The 16,612-nt window shown below is 45.1% G+C and overlaps 1 protein-coding gene across 2 annotated transcripts in view; it reads right to left on the bottom strand.

Annotated features, from left to right (window-relative positions):
- RALA (RAS like proto-oncogene A) overlaps positions 1-2,879 on the bottom strand; it is a 28,902-nt gene extending 26,023 nt beyond the window's left edge. The window contains exon 1 of one of the 2 annotated variants that reach the window (XM_072153325.1): positions 2,485-2,879. The gene's annotated coding sequence lies outside the window, so the exon portion shown is untranslated. The other variant, XM_072153326.1, reaches the window with a different exon arrangement.
- Positions 2,880-16,612: the final 13,733 nt, after the last annotated feature.

Here is a 16,612-nt window from a genome sequence, read left to right as displayed (position 1 = left end):
CCCACCTCTTACTAAATAAGAGGTTGGATGGTGTATCTGGTGTGCTGGCATTCGGCCTTATTCATAAGGGGGCGTGCCGACACACCCCCAGCACACCACTACCAGAAGTCAGGGTGAGCTGGTGCCGGAGCTTATTTTAGTTAGTGTTTTAAACCGCGGTATAAAACACTTTTTAAACTTTATAGCCGGCGCAGGCAGGTACGCGCTCGGCGCTTACCGTGCGCGCGGCTACATAGGAAGTGAATGAGAGCCGCGCGCATGGTAAGCGCCAAGCGCGTACCTGCCTGCGCCGGCTATACAGTTTAAAAAGTGTTTTAAACCGCGATACCGCGGTTTAAAACACTAACTAAAATAAGCTCCGGCACCAGCTCACCCTGAGCTGGTGCCGGTATTGCCATCGGAAACCTGCCACTTCAAGTGGTAGGTTTCCTTTAAATGAATTTACTGCACATAAATTTTTTAAAAAAATGGCTAGGGAGAAAGGGGCTGGGGGGAGGATTATGGGGGGCACATTTGGTGGGTGGGTTTTTCAGGGTGACAGGTCCTCTTTAAGGGGTTAAGGATAATAAAGTTAATGTTTTGGAGCGACCATCACAAAGTCCTGATTTCAATCCTACTGAAAATTTCTGTCAGGTGGAATGGGACCCAAATGCCTAACAACTATTGTGAGAAGCTTGTGGAAGGATTTCCAAAATGTTTGATCCACATCATAGAGTTCAAGGACAATGGTACCAAATACTACTGAAATGTATGCAAACTTTTCCCTTTGGAGAAAGTCATAAAATGGCATAAAAATATTTTCTCTAATTCTTCTGGCATTTGGCAAATATAAATAATTTTGGTAATCCTAGTTGACCTAAAACAGGAAACTTTTAACCTCATTTCAAGTCAGATAGCTAGACAAACATGCCCAAGTGTCTTTATATAGTGTATGTAAACTTCTCATTTCAACAGTAAGCACAATGTATATTATATCTATTATCATTCAGTATATTCTCAGGGATTCTATCTAGGGTTTTCTAATCACAGAGATGAGACCTCATCGCTACTTTTCTTATGCCAGTACAGTTGTATCATGTGAAGGTCACATATTCCAGATAACAAATGAAGTAGGCCTCACACTGAGTCGTTTCTACATTAGCTCTCCTAGCAGGCAGAATCTCATAGAGACTCCTACCTTTTATCCACCACAGCCTGTAACATGATCTTGGGAATTATACAAAACACCTAGGAAAATATGGAGGAGGGTGCTGACTTTATGAATAGGACACCTATACAGGTCCTGCTTCCGCTACATCTCATGAACAATTTACCCTACTGCCTCAGGCAACATTGATATCAAACAGGGAAAACTATAGAACTGGGCTGCACCACACCCCATCTCCAAGGCCTGCTCCTCACCTAGGCTGCAGTAACCCTACATGTCACATAGACCAGAAACACAGCTAGATCACACACAAAATACATCTACCACTATAGCCCACTAAAATAATCAGACCATGTAATATACAAAACATGCGCATATATTTTTACCCTCAGCTGTGTTTATAATGTTTACATAAAAGTTACATACAATGCAACCCATGTACAGTCAACATTTTCATAACTGTATCCCTAGTCATAACATCAGCCAACGTGAATATAGTTTAGTTGTAAATCACCATTATAAATAAACACATTTTTAGTACACTTAAAATTTACATAAAAGAAATATATTCACCATTCTACTCGTAAAGTAGTATATGATCTTCACAGTTTGACATATCAATATATACAGGCATATGACATGTGATCCATGTAGCCGGTAGGTGTCTCATTATGTATTGGCATGTTATAGAGAGATACATAGTACAGGTTATCCTTGTAGTAGGTAGGTGTCACTATGTACTGGCATGTTATACATACATAGTACATGTGATCCCTGTAGTAGGTAGGTGTCACACCATGTACTGGCATGTTATACATACATACATACATACATAGTACATGTGATCCCTGTAGTAGGTAGGTGTCACACCATGTACTGGCATGTTATACATACATAGTACATGTGATCCCTGTAGTAGGTAGGTGTCACACCATGTACTGGCATGTTATACATACATAGTACATGTGATCCCTGTAGTAGGTAGGTGTCACTATGTACTGGCATGTTATACATACATAGTACATGTGATCCCTGTAGTAGGTAGGTGTCACACCATGTACTGGCATATTATACATACAAAGTACATGGTACTATGAGGTACAGTAAGAAGATGACAGGGTGAATAATAGGTGTCAGTGTCCATCCTACACATCAGAGGGATGAGGTGAATTGGATCACTCACCTGAGGACAGCACACACGTACATATACCATACAATACAGCTCGGCGGGGACTGCCCCTGGTTACAGACTATATGTGTCGCCCACAGGAAGCGGCATTGTTGTTGCCTGTGATGTAATAATGGAGCGGGCGGCAGAGCAGTCACCCTGCACTCACCTCAGGGCTCCAGGCTGGACCTCGGCCACACTGAGCGCTCCTCTGGTGAAAACCTTCCCTCTCTCCACACCCCGGTTGGTCGGGGCCCTTATCCCCCCTGCCTGCCTCCTTGTTTCTCCTCCCTTCCTTGTATTTCCACTTCCTCCTCCGTCCCGTGTGGATTGTTTTGCTGTTCTGGGATGTGGGGGTCGGGCAGGCGGGAGAGCAGTGTCGGGCGAGGGCCCAGCAGCTGTGTGTGAGGAGAAGGGCGCTGGGGAGAGGAGGGTGTAGCTCTTACAGATGATGAGCTCACACAGCAGTGACCGCCCGCTGGAGGCTCGTTTTGCAGCTGTTGTATCTGAGGAGACCAGGGAGCAGGGGACCAGACAGACATTGTGTGCACGAGCTTTGTTATCCTTTAAGTTTTTCACTATCCGTCATTGTAGGTCCTTAGGAACAAAAGGGCGGGAAGAGCCTGTCACCAGCAGCTGGACTATGAGATATTACATGTCTGGGTGTAGTACTTCATCAAGGATTTCATCGCTTGTTCCACAACTTTTTTTGGATGCGACATCCGGTCACCATGGGGTGTAGCTTGCTCTCACCTGTGTTGTCTCACACTAATGAAATGCTTGGATCATTAACTCGAGAAATGTGGACATCATTGGAAGGTATAGAAATACACTATAGAAATGTGTATCATAATGAGTGAAAACTGCATCTGAAAAACTGAACGTATGAACACACCCTTATACACACTGGGGAACAACACACCATTTCCTAAATGGCAAGATCATTAACCCTTTCACGACCTGTGACGTAATAGCACTTCACGGGTCGGCCGCGGGTGAATGGAGAGGGCTCACGGGCTGAGCTGTCCCCATCGCCGGTAAGGCTGCATATTGCTTGCACTAATTGCGGGTGTGAACCCGCACATTGCCACCGGCAAAGCTGTCGGCAGCTTCAGGCCGCGGTCACACATACCACTAGGCGTCAGTTCATAACATGACACTAGCACACGGGGCGGTCCTCGGCCCGAACGCACATGTGTTTCCAGAGAAACGCATGCAATCGGCTTATCAATCGCATGCGTTTCCCTGGAAACGCATGTGCGTTCGGGCCGAGGACCTCCCCCTGTGCGCTAGCGTCGCGTTATGAACGGACGCCTAGCGGTATGTGTGACCGCGGCCTCAGAAAGATGACGGCGCATGGGCGCATTTTGCTGAGGATCGACGCTCCCCGTGACGTCATCGGGAGCAGCGATCCGTCACTGAAGACCCGAGGCTGTCCCGTTTTAACCCTTTTATTAAAATGTGCTATCACAGTAGTATGGCAGTATATGGTAGGATCAATCGGACAACCTAGGGTAAAGTACCGTAGGGAGTCTGAAAAATAGTAAAAATTAAAAAAAGGTAAAAAAAAATTATAATTAAAAAAAATTAAAATTCAAATCACCCCCCTTTCCCTAGAACTGATATAAATATAAACAGTGAAAATCACAAACACATTATCACCGCATCCGAAAATGCCTAATCTATGAAAATATAATAACGTTTTTTCACTGCATTTAACCCTGTAACAGAAAACAGGGCCCGAAGTCGAAATGGCACTTTTTTGCCATTTTGAAAAATATAAAAAAAATCTATAAAAAGTGATCAAAAGGTCGTAAGTCCTAAAAATGGTAGCATTGAAAACTTCATCAGAAGTCGCAAAATATGACACCACCCACAGCTCTGTACACCAAAGTATGAAAAAGTTATCAGCGCCAGCAAATGCGTTTTTTCACCATTTTCGCTGCATTTTGAATTTTGAATTTTTTCCCCGATTCCCAGTACACGGCATGGAATAATAAATACAATCACTATGAAGCGCAATTTGTTACGCAGAAAACAAGCCATCACACAGCTCTGTACATGTAAAAATAAAAAAGTTATAGATTTTTGATTGTGGGGAGTACCTCGCGTACTACAGTTAATTCAATCCCTAACTCCACAATTTTTCAATGCATTATTTTAAAAAAATTACCTTTATTCCCGTAATATACTGTGTATGGAGCTTACCTGCCACCTAGTAACGGCCCTCTGTGGACACTAATTGCGGTGACCGCCGCTTGTCAGTGGCAAGGCCACGCAGGCGCTGAAAATATGTGAATGCATATATCTAGCGCATGCACAGTTCACATATTCCTTGCCTCATCGTTTGCTAGATCTGGATGACAGCAGGGCATGCGCAGTAGCTTTACAGCTGTCTTGATCGTTTCAGCCTTACCGTGGGACATCTGTGTACTGCAGCAAGATGACACTAGTAAGATCTCTTCATCTAGTAGTGCTGGCTTGCTGCAGTACACAACTGTCCCGCGGTAAGGCTTGATCGATCAGGACAGCTGTAAAGCTACTGCGCATGACCAGCAGCCGTCCTGTTCTAGCGAGCGAGGTATATGTGAACTGTGCATGCGCTAGCTATGCACATTCACAAATTCCTGGCAGGTTCAGAGAAGCCTTATTCTAAGCGCCTGTGCGGCCACCACTGCTTACGGTCTAGTGTCAACAGTTGGCCGTTACTAGGGGGAGGTAAGCCCCATTTACAGTATGTTATGGGAATATAGATAATATTTTTAAAATAACAGCTTTTTCGTTTTTGTGTTTCCATTTTTTACTCCCCATTTTAAAAATTCCATAACTTTATTTTTATATTTCCATGTACAGAGCTTCATAAGGGCTTGTTATTTGCGTAACAGATTATACTTGCTAGAGATGGTATTTTATTTTCCATGAACTTGAAAGCTGGAAAAAATGTGGTGAAATTGACAAACAACCAGATTTGCGTCATATTCTTTTGGGTCCTGTTTTTATGGTTATTATTTTTTTAATTATTAGTATTTTCTCAATGATCTAAACAGTGGGCCACTGTAGCTGGGCATTGCAGACCTAAAAAAGCAACTGACATAGTGTCACACAGGAAAGCTAAAAAGTGGGTGAAAGTCATGAGGTATTGAGTTATGTTAGGTGATCCCCTGAACGTGCAATGGTGAGAGACTGCACCGATCTGAAAATTTTAAAATTTTAAATATATCTGTCACCTCAGATACGAGACTAAAATGTTGCCCCCTCCCAGGCTGCTTGGCTTATTGTCATTTGTCTTTGTGTATTGTGTATACTTGTTAATGTATTTGTATTTTTGTATAATATAATAAAAAAAAAGACAAGAAGTGGCACACCCAAGCAGAAGGTTGGCTTGATGTTGTTGAAGTTGGAAAAGAAAGTTAAAGGAGAGGAAAGTGGATGGGGGTGATTACTGGAGACTTAGACCAGTGAGTACTGACGGACCAGGACAGAGTGACAGAACTAGGAGTTCCCGCTGAAGTGAGAGACGGGCGATAAGGGATGTGGAGCGGAAAAAAGAGATTCTATTATATTTTCCTCCCTGTAAAAAGGAAAAAAATATGGCGCCTAGGAGCCGGACCAGCACTCTCTTAGACTCCAACCCTGTACCTGGTGGTTAGAGAAGATAACATGCCCTACCAACCTTCAGTGGTGGCCATCTTGTTTATTTTCTCTGAAGTAAATTGCCTATGACTCTATTCTGTCAGCCATAAAGGTTGTTGTAGTTTAGCAGCTGAGCACCCGTGGAGAGTCTTGATAGATGTCTGGAATATAAGCCAGCAAAAGGTGATTTCACCTGATTCCAGATTTCTGCTAAGAGGATTCTTAGAGTGGGAAATTGTTTCATTATGGTCTAGTTAAAGCTTATTTGATCCTGACAATAAGAAAAAAATTACTAAAAAAAGTGTTGCAATATCTCTGCTACCTGCTTTTTGGAGTTTGTAGCGTGAACGAGAGGGAGAATTAGGGGGCACGAATCTGCGTTTTGTTATCTCGTAGCAGACAGGCTGGTAACCGTGTAAAATGTTTACAAAAAGTGGGGGGCGCAGTGCTGCATCCAGTGTCTGACAGCCTTTGAAGGTTTGAGGGAGTCTGCTTGCGATGCAAGATAATGCACTGTGCCCTGTGTACTCCACGAACAGACTAAGCAAGGACAAGACCCCAACCCTATGATAGAACCTTTGATTTTTGTTTTCTTTTTGACTAGACACGAAAACACTTCATTTAAGTGTACCAGACTTTTGTTGAGACGTTGGAGTCTGGCCAGAACCTTATAGATAGCACGAAATGCCGGGCTAGAAGATAGTTAAGGGAGAATCCCATATGTCTAGATGAGATATAGCAGAGATGTAAACGGTCAAGGAAAGAGTTCCTTGGGAACTGTTTACAGCTTTTGGACACATGGGGTATGACCTGACAGTGTAGTGTTTAACTAGTGCACTTTGCCAGCTGTTTTGTAACAGGTTGTTACCAAAGGTGTTAACGGACTAGAGACATCTCTGCCAGACTTGCGTACAGAGGGAATGATAAGACTGTGACAGAAAGCCAGGGGGAACAGAGACCATGATCGGCAGTTTCACAGACCACTGCCAAAGTGAGACTGAAAGAAGTTCCGGTCCCATGAGAGCCCAGCTTAAGGCGGCGTGTTTCAACCTGCGGGGAGGAGACATTACCGAAGTGACTGAAGTCAGTGACCACATCCTAGGAAACAGAAACGCCCCCAACAGGGAGGGACTGGGGGGGTGGTAACGGAGGAGGACGTCAGCAAGCACACCCTTCCCCAAGACAAAGTTAGCTCCTTCCATTGTAGAGCTGATGTGGGACTCCTCCCCTGATAACCCAGGGATGATTTAACCTGTTCCCAGTCAAGAAAAAGACCCAGAAAAAACAACTGGATACATGTAGGATGGTCCATGACTTTTGAGCTGTCAATGAGTGTACTGAAGCCCAGTGGTTCCTAACCCACACACCTCACTGGCAGCCATCCCCTAGAGTGCCACATTCTCCACTGTTATCGATTTGGCATATGTCTTCCTCTCTGTGTCCATGAAGATTGCCAGTACATATTTGCCTTTGCTAGTTTAGCATTCCAGTTCACCTGGTGAAGATTCCCATAAGGGGGGGGGGTAAGACTCACCCAACCAGTACTCCACGGCCCTACAGGGAGTAGTCTGGCAGACTAGCCCTGCACTGGATGATGTTCTTTTACAGTATGCGGATGACCTACTGTTTTGTGCCTCTATTTTACAGATGTGCCAGGATGTATCTATTGACCTTATATGTTTTCTGTTCCAGAAGGGTTGCAAAGTTTCCAGAGACAAACTCCAGTACTGCAAGGAGAAGGTGGTCTTCCTAGGCCACTGCTTCTCAGTCACAGGCAGACACCTGACAGAGGAAAGAGAGCTGGCAGTCCAGAATATGCCCCTGCCCTGAGGCACTAAGCCTCTTCACGTGTTTCTAGGACTGGTCAGCTACTGCAGGCCTGAGATAAGGTCTGATGCTGCCCCATGATGACTGAATTGCCTCTTTCCCATTTGCCCTTAGTCAGAAGGGAATTGATGCATTTCACAGCCTTAAGTTGGCAAATCCTGTCTGCCCCGGCCCTAGGCAGACCCCACTGGACCAAAACTTTTGTTTTGTTTTGCAAATTTGAGTATCTAGGCCACGCCACAGGTGTCCTAGCCCAGGAATGTGGTGGCCTCCCCAGTGGCCCACTATTATGCCCGGTTAGACCCATGTGTCAGTAGCTGCAGCCAGCAATCTGCTCAGCAAGGCCAGTGAGTTGATCCTAGATCACTCAGTTACTGTGCAAACCCCACATGACTTGCACAGTGTCCTCACCCAAGTACAGCCCAAGCATCTGAGCAATGGCTAGACAGTTCAGACTCCAGTGTGCACTCTTGATGCCCCAGAGCGTCACACTGACGAGGTGCACAGCTCTGAATCCTGCCATTCTATTGCCAGTTTTTCAGGATTCAGAAAAGGGGGGGGGAAGGGTGCTTAACCCAGATGTTGATATTTTTTCTCGTAAATGGCTCCTGGTCTGCAGGAGAAGACAGATGGTTCTACACTGGATATGTAGTGGTCAGTGGCGCACATGAGGTAGTAAAAGCAGAACCACTCCCTCCACAGAGGTCAGCGCAGGAGGTGGGGTTGACGGCACTCAAGGAAGCGCTCCAGCCGGCGGAAGGTAAAAGGGAAACTGTACTCAAGGTATAGTTCTGGGGTCTAAACACGACTATGAACCCATATGGAAGGCTAGAGATTTCCTCACCTCCACAGGGACCCCCTTAAAGCATGGCACACTGATTAAAGAGCTCATGGATGCTCTCTTACTTCCATAAGAGGTGGGGATAATAAAAGTAAAAGCACACACAATTTGGTAACTCCACAAGCCAAGGGCAAGTATGTGGCTGACTGGGTGGCGAAGGCAGCTGTACAGATGGAACCCAGAGACTGGTAGTCTCAACGGTGAGTTCTGAGCTGAAAGGTTTGATCCACAGGTGTTCAAGTCCCTGGTGGTCCGAGTGTCATCAGAAGAGAAGGAAGTGTGGAGGAAAGCTAGAGTCCAGATGCAGATGGGACCTGGATGCTGGGAGAGAGGGTGTGCCCAGAGCCCTGCACCCGACAGAAAGTCAAGTAGCCCACTGACACACACACATCCAAAATGGCCATGCTAGTGCTCATAAACTGCCAGTGGTTTGCATGACTACCCCTGTCACTAGACTAGTGAAAGCCTGTATAGTCTGTGCCCACCTCAACCCAGGTAAGGTGCTAAAAACCCCACAGAAAATTACACCCAAGACGCTGTATCCCTTCCAGAGACAGATGGATGCAGATGGATTTTATCCAGCTACCAAAAAGTGGTACGTAGGAATATGTGCTTGTGTGCATTGATCTCTTTCCAGGGTGGCCAGAAGCTTTTCCCATGACCAATGCTACTGCCAGAGCTACTGCCAAGAAGTTGGTAAGTGAGATTTTCTCCAGGTTTGGATTCCAGTCAATATAGAGTCAAATTGCGGAACCCAATTCACTGGACAGGTAAAGACTGAAACCTTGTCCCTCCTGGGTGTAGGCCCTACACACCCTTTACCACCCCCAAGCTAGTGGTAGGGCTGAGAGACTAAACGGCACTCTTAAGTTAGAGATCCAGAAGGCCATGGAAGAAACAGAGAAACCATGGCCCGAGTGCCTTCCTGCTGCCCTCTATTCAGTCAAGACCACCCTCAACAGAAAGACTGGATTGCTCCCTTTGAAGTGTACCCAGACTAGGCCTCTACTTCCCACAGACCTTATAGCTGATGGCAGGAAACCAGGTGGAATATGCCATACAGTTGAGCCAGGCCTTGAGAAAGGTCAGTGAAAGTGTTTCTGATTCCTTTTCAGATCCAAACAAAGACCTCAGGACGCATAGCCTGGAGACTACATGGTGGTAAAGAGACACACCAGAAAGAGGGTTTGGAGCCTCGCTATGACAGTCCTTTCCAAGTCCTGCTGACCAGCGCCACGTCTGTAATGATAGAGGGAATCCAGCATGCTTCCACGCTTTCTATTGCAAACTTACTCTTCTTACCATGACTATCACTGTATCTATAGGGCTGACCAGGATGCCCCTGGGGTAGGAGACTTTACCTACGGTTGGTGCAACAAGACCAAGACCTTCTTTAACATTGACAGCAAAGGTAACCATGTATTAGCTGTTTCTGATATCTACTGGATTTGTTGGGATAGAAGAGTCAGGTCAAGCCTGTCTAGAGGCTGGGAAGGTGAGTGTGCTGTGATAAAATTTGTGTATTCCTTCCTTGTGATCCCCAAGGATGTTTGATCAGACACATAAAAAAAAGGTAGAGAATCCCACAGGATTCTAGAGGTCTAAGAGAGAAGCATCTAGATAACAGCATTATAGATACAGTAGGAGTACCAAGGGGGGACCCAGATGAGTTCAAGGCCCACAATCAAATATGGACAGGTCTAGAGTCCATTATTCACCAGATAGCAATGAAAGAAAATGTTGATTGAGTTAACGGTGTTTATTGTAACCAACACAGATTTGTGAATTATATCTGAGATGCTTTTGGAGGTGTCGCTGAACAGCTGAATGCAACCTCCATCATGGCGTTCCAGAACCGCATGGCTTTGGACATGACCCTTGCTGAGAAGGGAGGAGTCTGTAAGATGGTGGGAGTGGCTTGTTGCGTGTACATCCCGGATGACCGCCCCCTATGAATCCATTACCTATGCCCTTGAAAAGATTGGAGGACTGTCCAGGGAACTCAAGAGAAACTCAAGAGTGGACACTTTATACTTCACTTGCGTGGTTGGGGGATTGGAAGGGTTTTCTTTAAGTGGGGGTGATATTGGGGATTTTGCTCTTGTCACTTATTGTGTGGTCCCCCTCATCAAGTCCACCATGTCCCAGATGCCCGTCTTGGTGGTAAGAATCATGACAGGAGAAGTGCCCGGAGTGGAGGACACTGCCTAGCTGAAGAACCAGCCTGTTGATAAACCCATAAACTATGAAAACACAATTAGGTAATTTGAGTATGCAGGCCTTTAACCCCCATGTGACTGGCCTCCAGGGTATCTGGTGAAGAGTTAACAAATCCAGCAGGTAAGGGCTTAGCCTACCTGAAGGTACTTGGAGCTTGAGGAGGTCGCTCAGGATCGAGTTACAGGCCATGCAAGACTCAAAAGGGGGGAAAAGTTAAGGAGATCGCACTGGTCTCGGATGCCATGTTGCGTACTGTTAGACATTTTAAAGACTCAGCATTCATTTCACACTACTTGTCTAGTGAAAACTAAAGTTTGGTTGGGGTTTCTATTCAAACAAAGTAAGGTAGAAAACACAAAGATTTAGCGCTCGCTAGCACTACCTAAGGGAAGGTATTCACGGGAGCACCTGGGCATTTTGTTTGTGTGAAGACAGCCAATGGTTCTACATTCCTTTGTGTGCTTGCATCCAATAGTGTTGCATTTCCGGGGTCAAACCACCCAATAGTATTGCCACCCAATAGTATGCCCTATGCAAAGTGCCTTATGATTTTCTATATAAGTGTCGCAGTGCCACAAATAAACACTGTTTTTGTCGTAAGCTAATCTTCAGTAAGGACAGTTTGTCTTTTCTGTGTTACTCAATCCATCCCAGCGCTTAAAACAAACAATCCTATAATTCGAAAATCACCTTGCAACGCTGATGGGGACATTTGAAGCCTCATGTATCCAAAGAGCCTTATGGTCATCTTTAACACTACTGATGTATCTGACATGCAAGAGGGGTGGGTCTTTCATTATACACCAGTGAATGATGCACTAGTTATGATAAATGTCTTCTATTGTGTGTATATATGTAATAGACTGCACAAAAAAACAAAAGGGACACTCAAAATACACATCCTAGATCTGAATGAATGAAAAATACTCATTGAATACTTTGTTCTGTACAAAGTTGAATGAGCTGGCAACAAAATCATCAATGTAAATCAACTTTATTAATCAATGGAGGCCTGGATTTGGAGTCACCAACAAAATTAAATTAGAAAACCACACCTTATCTGGGACCTTTAAAAAGGGACTGTCCGCATGGATCAAAGATGCATTGGCTGCCCGTGATCTGCCAGCTACTCTGAGTGGTCTTATCAACTTGGCCACTCGGCTAGACGTGCAGTTCTTGGAACAAGCTGAAGAGTTGCGGCACGAGCGACCTCTAGTCCGGCTTCCACATCTGCCCCGGTTGATGCTGTCTTCCAAAAGCCGCTCCAGCCTCTGGTCGCACAGTCTGCAGTTGAACCAATGCAGGTCAACAGACTCACCGACTCACGCCTCAAAAAAGCCTCTGCCAGTCTGTGCCAGTCCCAAACACCTCATGTGGACTTGTCCAGTCCGTCCCCAACATCCGGGAAACGCCTAGGGCTTCTGGGAGAAGCGTCCTTAGGTGTGAATTCAGCTTCTCCATGCCTGACTGTTCCAGTGCTCCTCGATGTTGGTACCGGCCCTCCCTTGCAAGTTTCAGCATTCCTGGACTCTGGTTCTGCGGGGAACTTCGTGGATGCCGCTCTCGTCTCCCGCCATCACATTCCGGTGATTCCACTCAAGTCACCCCTGGTCTTTTCTTCGGTAAGCAGACAGCTTCTTTCCAATCTGGTCCGGTACCGCACAGAACCTATCCGTCTTCAAGTTGGAGTCCTACATCAAGAAAGACTGGTCTTCTATGTCCTGCCTCGCTCCACATCAGCTCTTTTTCTGGGTCTTCCTTGGCTTCAACTCCATACCCCGGTCCTCAATTGGAAGACTGTCGAGATCCTGCGTTGGGGCCCTGAATGCCAATCTCGATGCATGGTGGCACCACTTCCGGTCCTGACCTCTTCTGTGTCTTCCAAGTCTCTGGAGGGTCCGCCAGCTTGTTACTGGGACTTTTCTGGACTTTTGCTGACGTTTTCTCGAAGAAACAAGCAGAGACTTTGCCACTGCATTGTCCCTATGATTGCCCTGTAGATCTCCTTCTGGGTGCCACTCTTCCCAGAGGCTGTGTCTCTGCTTTCTGTTCCCGAGACGGCTGCCATGTCCAAATACATCAAGAAGAACATGCAGAGGGGTTTCATACGCAAGTCCTCCTCTCCAGTTGGCATAGGTTTCTTCTTTGTCACAAAGAAGGACGGCTCCTTACGTCCCTGTATAGACTATCGTGGGCTGAACAAGTTAAAAACCGCTACCCCCTGCCGTTGATTATGGAATTCTTAGATCGCCTACGCGATCTCCAAGGGGTGTTCTCCAAGCTGGATCTCCGTGGCGCATACAATCTCATCCGGATCCGCAAAGATGACAAGTGGAAGATGGCTTTTAATACCCTTTACAGGAATTTTGAATGGACTGTGTAATGCTCCTGCTGTCTTTCAGGAATTTGTTAATGACATTTTCCGGGACCTTCTCTATACGTGGTCTACCTTGATGACATTATGGTGTACTCGCCGGACCTTACATCCCATCAGACACAAGTACGTCAAGTTCTTGGTCGACTTTGTGCCAATTATCTCTACACCAACCTGGAAAAATGCTAGTTTCACCAGCACAGCCTTCCATTCCTCGGTTATATAATTTCTGACAGAGGCCTCCAGATGGACCCCACGAAACTGTCTGCAGTTCTTCAGTGGCCACGCCCAGAAGGCCACGGAGCCATACAGAGGTTCCTGGGTTTTGCAAACTATTACCGACAGTTTATTCCTCATTTCTCCACTCTGTTGTCTCCCATCATGGCACTCACCAAAAAGGGTGCCAATCCACGTGCCTGGTCTCCTACAGCTGAAGAGGCCTTCTCCAAGTTGAAGTCCACTTTTGCCTCGGCTCCATTACTCACTAGGCCAAACAAACCCTTTCATCTTGAAGTGGATGCGTCCTACGTAGGAGCTGGTGCAGTGCTCACCTAAAAAGGGCCGAACTTCCACATGCGGCTTCTTTTCCAAGACCTTTTCTCCTGCTGAGATAAATTATTTATTTGAGACAGAGAGCTGTTGGCCATCAAACTTGCTCTGGAAGAATAGAGGTATCTTCTGGAGGGAGCTCTCCATCCCGTTAGTGTGTACACTGACCACAAGAACTTACTATACCTCCAGACAGCCCAGCGCCTGAATCCCGGTGGTCATTGTTCTTCTCCCACTTCGTCCTGCTGATTTTCGTCCGGCTGACAAGAATGTCAAAGTTGATGCCCTGTCCTGTGCTTCAGATATTGTGGGAGAAGAACCGGCTCCTCGGCACATTATTTCTCCTGACCAGCTTTTTGTGCAGCTCCAGTGGATCTTTGGCAGCTACCTCCTGGCAAGACATATGTTAGATTGGGTCTCCGGAAGAGGATTCTGTCTTGGGAACATTCTTCTTGTGTGGCTGGGTCCCATGTTGGTTTCATGGGACTAGAGGAGCTCCTGCTCCCTGTTCACAGGGGAGGAGTTCATGTGACTGTGTATGTAGCACTGAATAGTGCTCCTGCACAGAATAGTGAGGTACAAGATCTCCCTGTTCTCTATCAGTCCCTCCATCCCAGTCTGTGATTCTACAGAACTTTCTCTGTCTCTGCTCTTCATGCTGTTCCCTATCTCCACCTTGTCATTTGCAGTATCAGCTCTGTCCAGATAAGCGATTAACCCTTAGTGCTCACACATCACAGGCTATAGACTTCATGTACTAATGATTTCTACCACTTATAACATGTTCCCAGATCCTCCATGTGATGGAAGCTGCTACGCTTGTCACCATATACATTCTGTATGTGTACTGTGCAGTGTTCAGTGGATTTACATGTGGGAAACTAAATGAATTTAATGCTACGTTACTTTGAGAATGAACACAAGGCATCATTGGATCTGTGGGCAAGCTAGCTGGCCTCAGCCTGAGGGCATAGACTGACAGATATAAGTCTCCATCCACTTCCACTCTGATGAGACAGATCTTTGTCAAACACTTTCAGAACAGAAAGTGCCATAACTTTGGAAAGAAAAGGACGAGCAGCACAAAGTAGGTATCATTCTGTTTGTATTCAAAGGGAAAATCACATATAATAATTTGGTAAAGACACTATAACTTTACAGTTACGCTTTAAGGTGAAAATTAGCTTGGTCCTTAAGGGGTTAAAGCTGCATGCTCTTCTAGAATTTCAAGGCTGCTGTTGTTTTACTAATGAGCATGTGGTGAGTGTTCATAATGTGTATACAATAGGTCTGTTGTATAATTGTGAAACCTTTCGAATATGTTGTGGTAACCTTCTGTATTGGCGCAGGCGGGCATAGAATGGAAGGAGGTGCCATCCAGAGCAGATTTGCATTGCCACATTGTACAGGCCATAATTTTTTTAGTTTTTTTATTTTGGACCTATAGGGGCTTATTTTCTTGCCACATGAGATGCACTTTTCTGGTACATAATTTTGGGGCATTTATAGCTAATTGGTGAGATTTTATTAACTCTTTGTTGTTGGAGGAAATGAAAATCATTAATTTTTAGGGACATTTTATTTTTTTGGCCGTTTACCATACCATAATAATTATTTTTATTCTATGGCTCTCCACAATTACAAAAAGACCTCATTTATGTACTGTAGTTTTTTAAGTTTTGTTTCCCATTTTTACTGAATAAAAAGTAATTTGGCAAAAATGTTAATTTTCGCATCACCGACTTTTTTATATGCATAACTTTTTTATTTTTCGTCTGACAAATCTGGTTAAGGACTTATTTTTTGCAAGAAGGATTGTTCTTTTTAGTGGTCTTATTTTTGAGTGCGTAACATTTTTTAATCACTTTTTAGAGCATTTTTAAAGGGTATTAATTAAAAATTAGCATTTTTTTCGGGGCGTTTTTTTCGGTTGTTTTTTTACGGGTTCACTTTGCGGGTCCAATAATGATTCTGTTTGATTATGCAGATTGTCACAGACGTAGCAATACCAAATATGTGGGGGTTTTGTGTATTTTATTCAATTTTACTCAATAAGAACTAATTTGGAGAAAATCTAGTTCATTTTAGCATCACCATCTTTTCATATGCATAACTTTTTTATTTTTCGGCTGACAAATCTGGTTAGGGGCTTATTTTTTGCAGTTGAAGAGTTGTTCTTTTTAGTGGTCTCATTTTAGAGTACCGTATATACTCGAGTATAAGCCGACCCAAGTATAAGCCGAGGCCCCTAATTTTACCACAAAAACCTGTGTGAGACACTGAAGGGGTTAACGGTGGATGGGCGGTATGTTTCCCCTAGGTTTTGCTATTATGCAAGGCCTTAGTGCTGAGGTTGGGTGTCCAGCACCTTGGACACAGGTGATGGGAGCAGCCCAATCAGCCTTTTTTTTTAAACCGCTCAGCAGAGCTCAGTGTGTTGTCTCTCTCTGGAAGTTGGCTGGAGAGCACACAGCCCTGACCTCTGTGCCTGGAGCAGCCAAGTGATTTTGTTAGTGGTGAGTTAGTGAACACCTGTATAGTTAGCACCCTGACGGGTAGGATTTTGTTTGTTTAATGCCTGAATGTAAAGGCTGTTTTATTTTGCTGCTACAATAAACGCAGGCGAGACCTGTTTTGGACTGTACTTTGGTGTCACTGTCTTGAACTGCATCACAGCACCCCGCTACCACGGTCTCTACTGGGCCAAATCTCCCACATATGGTGCTTCGGATTGCGGGCAGTTCAAAAAGACACACACCTGAAAGGCTCGCTACATCCTGCAACATTGCATGGCCTGGGTGAAAGCAGCAGGCAAATTGCAGGATAAAGCCAAGATGGAGGACTTTATTAAAG

Source organism: Engystomops pustulosus, chromosome 5 (assembly GCF_040894005.1).
Source record: "Engystomops pustulosus chromosome 5, aEngPut4.maternal, whole genome shotgun sequence".
NCBI lineage: Eukaryota > Metazoa > Chordata > Amphibia > Anura > Leptodactylidae > Engystomops > Engystomops pustulosus.
The sequence above is the reverse complement of the archived record's forward strand: the minus strand, read 5'-3'. Positions and strand labels throughout refer to the sequence as shown.